The sequence below is a fragment of the Lathyrus oleraceus genome, chromosome 7 (genome assembly GCF_024323335.1).
Source record: "Lathyrus oleraceus cultivar Zhongwan6 chromosome 7, CAAS_Psat_ZW6_1.0, whole genome shotgun sequence".
Classification (NCBI taxonomy): Eukaryota; Viridiplantae; Streptophyta; class Magnoliopsida; order Fabales; family Fabaceae; genus Lathyrus; species Lathyrus oleraceus.
Genome location: NC_066585.1, coordinates 295,596,932 through 295,606,706, shown reverse-complemented (window position 1 = coordinate 295,606,706; position 9,775 = coordinate 295,596,932).

The window sequence follows — 9,775 nt, the reverse complement described above, 5'->3', positions numbered from 1 at the left end:
GATTTATCCTTTAGGGGGAACCCAAGCTGACGACGTGCCAAAACAGAGTTGTAATTAATCCCACCACATGTACCAAGAAGAGGTACATTGGAGAATTCACCATAAGAGTCGATAATCTATACACCATCGTACACACGGTTGTACCAAGAGATATCATTATTAGTGAGAGACATGAGTCTCGTGGACCACCGTAGACATCCCTTATTCTCTTTGAAGGCGACCGTCTGTGGTAAGTGAGAAATAAACCACTTATACAACAGAGGCACACAACACACAATGGCACCACCATCCCTTGCATTCCTCATATGCAAAGAGAAATAGGTATCACCCAACAGAGTCGGAACGGGATTAAGAGTAGAGAAAATCCTAATGGCGTTCACATCCACAAACTTGTCGATATTGGGGAACAACACTAACCCATAGATGAGAAGTACAAATAATGCCTCAAAGGCGTCCTCACTCATGGCCTTCCCATACATAGTAGCTTGAGCAATGAGGAACTCTAAAGGGAGACCTTGAATTCCACCTTTGGTAGTCATATGAGCACCAACCAGAGATTCATCTATGTGCAACATGTCTGCTATCTCTTGAGAAGTAGGAATACTCTCCAAGCCACTAAACGGCAACTGGTCTAGAATCGGTATACCCACAAGGTAGGCATACTCCTCAAGTGTAGGCAAAAGTTGGAAATCCGGAAATGTGAAGCAACGGTACAAGGGATCATAAAACTGCACCAATACACTCATCAACCCTTCGTCCACCTGAGTAGTCAGAAGAGGAAGAAGCTTCCCAAAACGAGTCTTGAAACCCAAGGGATCTAGTACATAGGATGTCAAATTCCTTAACTCTTTCAAATCTGGTTGTCTGAAACTGTACTTCTTTGTATTCCTTCTTTGTCTTTCCATGTCTGAAAATTTTGCAAATAAACCCCCTTAAGTTCCTTGAAAATTTTCTTCATTATTGATGATATGGATGCAAATGGGTGCATGAATGCAACAATCACACTCAAGGATCAAGCAAAACACACCAAACAAAGGTCATGGGATGGATCATGGCATCCTTAATATCAATCATCCATTTTGGTGGATTATGATTTACACCTTATCAACACCCAAGTTCCATTGATATTAAGGATACATGAACGGATCAACCATGAATAAAGGGTTTGTTGTGAGTCACGAGCATGGAGTCTCGGTTAAGAACCACCCAAAGGGAGTGTACTAGGGTTTAAACCTGCCAAACATGTTCTACAAGAGGTTCCGACAGTCATCATCCCATCTTTTGGATATTATCAGATAAACGACTACTCGTATTCCAAAAATATTCTCAAGAGAGACTCTTATGAGTGTAGTATCGCGTAACAATCGTATCAAATCTTACATTTGAACGACTTTCACACTACATCCTAAGAATATGCCAAGATGGGCTTGGTAAACTAAGGTCCTTGGCTTCTAAGGTCTATATTGGAAAGAGTAATGTCTAACCACAACTTACTTGTGTGACATTATTGATCCCAACATGACCTCCACCAAGTGAATGGACTTGCAAGTCAACTTTCTAAGGAATAACTCCACACAAGCCAAGAAGACTACGTCATTCTCCTATCCTAAGTGCACTCGAGTCCGGGTATAGAACTCATCTCACAAAGATCACCAAGCATACAAGGAATTAATATCAAGCAATTCAATCATTACATACAATACAGTAATCCCAAATTGCACAAAAATATGTCACAAAACAATACAATACAATACAACACAATATGAAAACTAGGCAAAACCCACAAGGCAAGTGTTATCCCCAGCAGAGTCGCCACTTTTCTATAACGGGGTATTCGTTACCATTAGAGATATTGACTAAATCCAAGGTAAATCATACAAGTCGAGTCGCCACCGCACTTCTATTTATCCAAAGGAATGGTTAGAAAGCGAACAAAAACCTAAAAGTTTTAACAAAAAAACTAGTAAAAGAGAAACAGAGATCTGGGTAAGGGGGTTGGTTATGTAATGGGAAGGTGTTAGGCACCCAAAACATCCTAGGTACTCCTAGGGAGCCCTTTTCATACTTGTTGTAAGGTTGTTGTTTTGTAAAAATTTGTTTGTGCAAACATGGTTGAAGAGATGAGAGGAGAATATACAAGTTTATTTACATTTTGTGTTTGGATGGATAAACCCATTGCCTACGTACCATCTTAAAAAAGATAGGATCAAAACCTCGTAGTTCGGGGTAAAAATCTCAAAAGAGTTGGTGAATTGATTGGTCCAAAAGCCTTACGGTCTTTTGTTATCAAAGGGAGAAAACTCAACCTAAAACCACAAATCCACCATGTGAGGATAGCTTTAACATGCTAGTGAGGGGTTAACCCTATAATAAGCATGGAAGACTCATTGTCCATCACTAAGGATATAGGTGAGTATTATATCTACCTCAAGGATAACTCAAACCTAATAGCTAAAGGTTATGGAAAATTTGATTAAGAAAGTGGCCATTGGAACCACAAAAAGAAATTTGAATGGGTTATATTTACCGATTAGAAGTATATACAAAATGTTCAAAGTTGACTTAAAGATTCAATTCAAAATAAGTATTATGAAAAGAAGATTTGAAAATCAAAAGCCTAAGGCTTAGGTTTCTAATGTTTGAAAACAAATGTTAAATGTTTGCACAAAAGTTTTGGCTTGGGTTAGAGTGGAGGAAAGAAGAAGAATGGCTAAGTCCTAAGTAAAGCAAAAAGGTGAGGGATAAAGAAACAAAACCACAATGGAGTTCCTCTCTTGAGATCATATTGATGATCCAAGTAGCTCTCATCCTTTGGAATAAGCAATCACACAAAGCATAAACTCAAGCAATCACCAACCAAATGAACTTGAAAGAAAACTTCTCAATGCATCTTGGATCTCTCTCTCTTGGAAGCTCATGGTAATGGTTCCCCAAATAAGCTCAAGTTAGAACTCCTAGCACAAGAAAACACACATCAAAAGGTTCTATAATACGATCAAAGAATGGACAAGAGAGATTTTAGAATATGGTCCTTTCAATGTTCATCTTCAAGCTTAAGCATTCTAAAGGCTCAATGCCTAGTTGCTCTTTGACTCCAAGTTTGCATAGGGAAAGTCCTAAAGTCTAAGTCCATTTTGTCCAATTTTGCATAGGGAAAGTCCTAATCTAAGTCCACTTCTTTGCATTTGGTTCACAATAATCAAAACAAGACACAAGCACAATAGTATATACACAATTATGTGCTCAAGTGAGCAAAAGGCAAATGGCATTAACATAAACAATGTGCTCAAGTGAGCAAAGAGGAAAGCAAATGGATAATATGTGCAAAAATAGTAAATTGCATAAAAGTAAAGAGCAAAAAGTAAATGTTAATGGTTAATAGTTAGTGTTAGTAGTTAGTGTGCCATAAGGCAAAATTTAGCGCTATGTTAAGCAATCGTAATTGGACTTATGTAGAAGTCACAACTATTTGAGGCCAGTCAATAATAATGTAGGCAACAACACAAGTTAGAAGTCTTGATTAGTGAACCAAGTTCCAACAACTTGCCATGCCAAAAAGAAGAAGATGATTGATCTTGTATTGGTTTAAGCCTTTTGCATGATTTAGAAAATAACCTATCCTTAATGCAAAGCCATTCACTTGATCAATTGATCAAGATGAATTAGATTTGAATCAAGAAAGATTAAGTCTCCCTAATCAATGCCAACTTATCAACCTTCAACTCATTGATCAAAAAGAAAAACAAGGAGAAGAAGAAGAAGAAGAATGGATAAGGAAAATGGAAAGATCAAAATGCATAAGATGAAATAAAAATGTACCAATCCATGTGTATTGACCAAATGACATTGAAAGTTAAAGTCAAACAATGAGAAATCAGAAATGAGATGAAGATTGGAGATCCAACAATAAACAAAATATTTTTGGCATTTTTAATATTAAAATAAACTTGAATTAAAAAATAAAAGAAAAGGTCAAACTTCAAAATCACTTAAAATCAACCTTGAAAGGTCCAAGTGATTTATCCCAAGTTCAACAAGGTCAAACTAAGTTTAACAAAAAATTTCAGCATTTTTAAAAGTCAGAAACTACTTTTAAACAATAAAAAATGAATAAAAATAACCTAATTGAACTAAAATCTCAAATAAATCTCAAATCAATTAAAAAATTGATGAGAATATTTTTCATAGGTCCATCATCATTCAAATAGGTTAGGAAAATATTTTTGTATTTTTTGAATATCAAAAACTAATTAAAATGAATTAAAAATAACTAGAAAAGAGAAAATTCACAAAAAATATCAAATGATAAAATAAAAAAAAATCAAAATCAAAATTAGAAACTAGAATTTTTTTGGAGAAGAATGCAATTGGTCCCATATTTTTTGGATTTAAAATGAAGAAGATATGAATTTTTGCAAATAATGGAAATAAAAGAAATTAAATCAAAAAATAAAAAATGCCAAAAATCCAGAGGCGTCAGATCTGGATTCATTAATTGACGTGGCATATCTGAAGGCAGGGAGACGCGCGCACATGGTGTACTTGAGTCAACAGCATCACACATAGCCTTTAAAAAAGTCATATTATTGGATGCATGAGATTCAATCTGGAAACAGGAATGGACGCTCTTGATTGAATCTGGAGACCAGACGGTGGCCAGCGCCACCGTCTTCTCCGGCCAACCTCCGACCATGTCCAAAATTTACAGAGCTTCAAATGGAAACCAAAACGCACGATCCTACATCTTTTGAAAGCTAGGATGATGTACATCATCCCTGTGCCACTCAATTCCACTCTAGATCTCTATATTGAGAGAAATCAGAGATGGAAGTTCTGTGGTGTTCATCATGAACTTAATGGATTTCAAAAATTAAATGAACAGTCATGATGCCTCTATTGAAAGGACTTCAGCCAACACAAGATCCAAGCAAATAGGTCAATATATGATGAGTTTCGAAGAAAATACCAGTTGAAGAACAAACTTGAATTCTGGAGATTTGAGCTTGATTCCTTGCTTTCTTTATCAAAACAGAAGATCAATGGAGTAAAGGATGAAGGTCTAGAAGCTTTAGATCCAAGGATTCAACCAGATGTAGTTGAATTTTGGATCTGAAAAAAATGAAGAAAAGTGCAATAGCTTCTTTGGTGAGGTTGGGGAATCACTTCGGCAGGGTTTCAGGCGCCCTTAGGTTCGTTTATGATGGAGGTATGCACCTCTATTTATAGCAAAACCTGATGCAAGCAAGGTGAATTTCGTGTGCATGAAAGTTGAAGGCCTCCATGCATGGGCCTGTACAGGCGCATGGAGGGCCCAAAAGTCAATGAAAATGGATGCTAAAATGATTTGGAGAAAGTTTGGACGTGTGGTTTGCACTCCAATTGCTTGCATATGAAGTTTCACCACGTCATGCATAATTGAACCAAAAGCTTCTCCTCTTCGAAAGTACCATTTGCCAAATCCAAACATGATCATGTGAGTAATGGTTAGAAAGGTTTTGATGTAAGGAACAATTGTTATGTTGGGCAAAAATCCATTTGAAGTGTGGAAATTGGTGAAATTGGAGTTTAAAGTCCAAGGTGCAAAACATGAAAAGGCAAAGTTTCTAAATTTGGCCAATGTTCAAGCCCTTCTGTTTTGATGATTCAAGCCTCAAATGAAAAAACCTCCAACATAAAAGTTGTAGATCTTTTCAAGACAATCAAAATGGACTTAAATTGTGCATCATTTGGATTTTTTATGAAAGAGTTATGGGCACTTGAAGTTGGACTTTTTTGCCTTTTAATGGATTTGGCCCAAAATGACCTATAATGTCTTGCATTATCCCATGTATTTCCTTTGAGATTTTGAAATTTTGTTTAACATAACATTTTAATTAAACATCTTAAGCTTTCCAATGCATTTGATACCATCTCAAAATCATAAAAAATGAATGAGTTATGTCCTTGGGGAGTTGACCCAAAATTAGGGTTTTAGTCAAAATGACCTATAATGTATTGGAATGGGAGATGACCTTCCAAGCTTCAAATCAATTTTTGATGAACATGAAAGTTGTTCATATTGTCCTTAAGGACATTTTTTATTTTGGGATCATCTCCATTTTACCAACACATAAAAAGTTAGGTCTCAGTGCACTTCAAAATAGTCAGATGAATTGGCTGATCAACTTCTCAAGTCCATGATTGAGGACACTCAAATAAGTTCAAATATGTATGAAATTAAGAATTAAAGAACTTCCCTTGATTGTATTTGATCATGGGCTGAGGTTGCTTCAAGAGTAAGGCATTGTGGTGCACAGATGAACTAGGGTTTCCTTGGGGAACAAACCTCAAACTCTTTGACTTTCTTTGATCAAAATGATGAATTGAGATGCTAGGGAGGCATATTTGATGGATGAGAGCCTTGGGAACCATTACCATGCTTGCTATCATCTTCTCTTGGCCATATCTCTGTACAAAGGATCTCCTTGAAGCTCTTGACCTTGTGATGGCTTCAGCTACAAACAAAAGATGTTAGTGACATATTTTTGTGCTTTTGGTTAGTAAACAAAATAAGAAAAGCAATGATATATGATTCAAGAATTCTTGGTGATCTCAAACCACTCACAAGATGTCCCACACAAAGGCAAAGGGAACCAAGATGCTTATGATCCTTGAGGCTTTGCAAATTCAATATTATGATGCCATGAGGGATCTTAGGGACAAAATTGGGGTCTTACAGAAACCATTTGAAAAAAAGGTTTGACCTCGCGTATTCAGAGAAGGCGACCTCGTGCTCAAAAAGATCATGTATTTCAACATTGATTCTAGGGGAAAGTGGACTCCTAATCTTGAAGGCCCGTATGTTGTTAAGAGAGCCTTCTCTGGTGGTGCAATTACTCTTACAACTATGGATATTGAGTAAGTCCCTCGTCCTATTAATGTCGATGCAGTCAAGAAATACTCCGCCTAGAAAAATAAAAGAAAAAATCGCTAAGTTGAAAACCCGAAAGGGAGGCTTATGCAATAATGAGCGTCTCGGTGATTGAAAAGCCGAAAAGGCAGTACAGGCAAAAATTATAGACATAAACATAAAATAAGCATCCCGGTAGATTGGACCCGAAAGGGAAATCTAGGCAAAACTAAGGGATTATGGAAAGTAATTGCATCAGGCCAGACTTGATCATTTGAAGCAACAATGCCTATCGAGTATTCTGATTCAATCATCCTTGAACGAAGTTCTAAGCATAGCAGAATTCAAAGTTGTTAGGGAGAATAGTGGTCATTGTATTTCGATTTAGCCCTTTCCCTGTATTTACCATTTTTCAACTTTGTAATGATTCATGGAGTCACACCATTTGCGGACTACCATTCTATCAACAAAATTTGAGCCTTTTGCCCATTTGTTTGCTATTCTTATCTTGTTTCAGTTTACGAAATTTCATTTATTTTTTATAATAATTTTTTAAACAAAAGATATATAAACAATCATGTTTTAAAATTTACAAAAAAAATATTCTTCCTCGACTTATGAATATAAAAGAGGAATATTAACAACAATCTCAAGAATGGTAAGATCTTGAAGAGCGGAGCTCAGTGATCTCCCCAGACAAGATTTCCTTTTGTTGCATGTATCTAAGAACATCAGTTTCCGCAGCATGAGATTGCAAGAATGGTAGATACCCTAGAAAGATCTCTGGTAGCATCTCCATCTTATTGAGATTAGCCAAGTATCCAGTTGTATTGCGTTATCAGTCTAACCTTTTGTTCCTTTTTTGTCAGCATATTCATATGCATATGCATAACGTCATGGTGTTTATTTGTGCATCTTGCATTTCTTCGTGCATTCCCTACTCTCAGGTATTTTTATCCCCATAGAGTGTGTGCGTCCTCTCTCCAATAGAGTGTCAACATTAAGCAAAACGCGCTTAACCTTTCTAATTCTCTATGGAGTTTGATCCTCGTGGAATATTTTTTTCCAATTTTTCCTTTCTAGTTCATTATCTGGACGGAACTATTCCCCAACTGAGTTGTTTCCTCATTAGGTTGAGTCTTCTTTGACCGTTTCTCTCTAGTTTATTCCTGGGCTAAATATTGGTCCTTCGAGTTTATTACCTTTGTTAAGCTATCACTCAGTTGATAGTAGGTAATATTTTCTCTTTCCTTTGATTATTACATTTGTTAAGCTATCACTTGGCTAATAGTTGGTAATATCTCTTTTACCCTTGGTTTAGTTACCTTTGTTAAGCTATCACTTGGCTGGTAGTTGGTAATCCTTTCCTTTGCTTATTACCTTTGGTAAGCTATCACTTGGTTGATAGTTGGTGATGTCTCTTTTACCCTTGGTTTAGTTACCTTTATTAAGCGATCACTTGGCTGGTAGTTGGTAATCCTTTCCTTTGTTTAGCTATCACCTGGATGATAGTTGGTAATATCTCTTTAACCCTTGGTTTGGTTACCTTTGTTAAGCTATCACTTCGCTGGTAGTTGGTAATCTCTTCCTTTACTTATTACCTTTGTTAAGCTATCACTTGGCTGATAGTTGGTAATATCTCTTTTTCCCTTGGGTTGGTTACCTTTGTTAAGCTATCACTTGGCTGGTAGTTGGTAATCATTTCCTTTACTTATTACCTTTGTTAAGCTATCACTTGGCAGATAATTGGTAATATCTTTTTTACCCTTGGCTTGGTTACCTTTGTTAAGTTGTCACTTGGCTGATAGTTGGTAATATCTCTTTCACCCCTGGTTTGGTTACCTTTGTTAAGCTATCACTTGACTGGTAGTTGGTAATCCTTTCCTTTTCTTATTACCTTTGTTAAGATATCACTCGGCTGATAGTTGGTAATATCTCTTTTACCCTTGGTTTGGTTACTTTTGTTAAGCTATCACTTGGCTGGTAGTTGGTAATCATTTCCTTTGCTTATTACCTTTGTTAAGCTATGACATGGCTGATAGTTGGTAATATCTAATTTACCCTTGGTTTTACATTTGTTAAGCTATCACTTGGTTGGTAGTTGGTAATCCTTTCCTTTGCTTATTACGTTTGTTAAGCTACCACTTGGCCGATAGTTGGTAATATCTCTTATACCATTGGTTTGGTTACATTTGTTAAGCTATCACTTGGCTGGTAGTTGGTAATCCTTTCCTTTTCTCACTACCTTTTTTAAGCTACCACTTGGCTGATAGTTGGTAATATCTCTTTTACCTTTGGTTTGGTTACCTTTGTTAAGCTATCACTTGGCTGGTAGTTGGTAATCCTTTCCTTTTCTTATTACCTTTTTAAGCTATCACTTGGATGATAGTTGTCATATCCTTAAATTTGCCCTACCCATATCATCTTATTAAGCCTTAAACTACAACCATACATCTCATACATATCATGTCATATGCATTTAATGATCATAATACTCCACAAGCTCAAGGCATGGGATTCATCTGCAAAGCCCCAAGATCCTATGATCATGTCGAGGTGTGACCAAGCCACCTTGACCCTAATCACATCCTCAATCATCCCACAAATCTTGGAGGATCACTCAAGACATTTCACTCACTCCCCAAGTCCAATTTGGGTGGTGAGTCCCCTTTGAAGAAGCTTCAAGATTCATCTGGTCACCCAAGGACCAAACCCTAGCTCTTAACCCTTCCTTTGGCTTGTACATGTCATGATTCACCATGGATCTTGGTCACGCCGTTAAGAATCCCTCAAATCCAAAAAAATATCATGCCCAATGTCCTTTAAACATCTCAATTTGATCCATACATCTCAAACCCTAATTCATCTGATCATGGTTCTTGATGA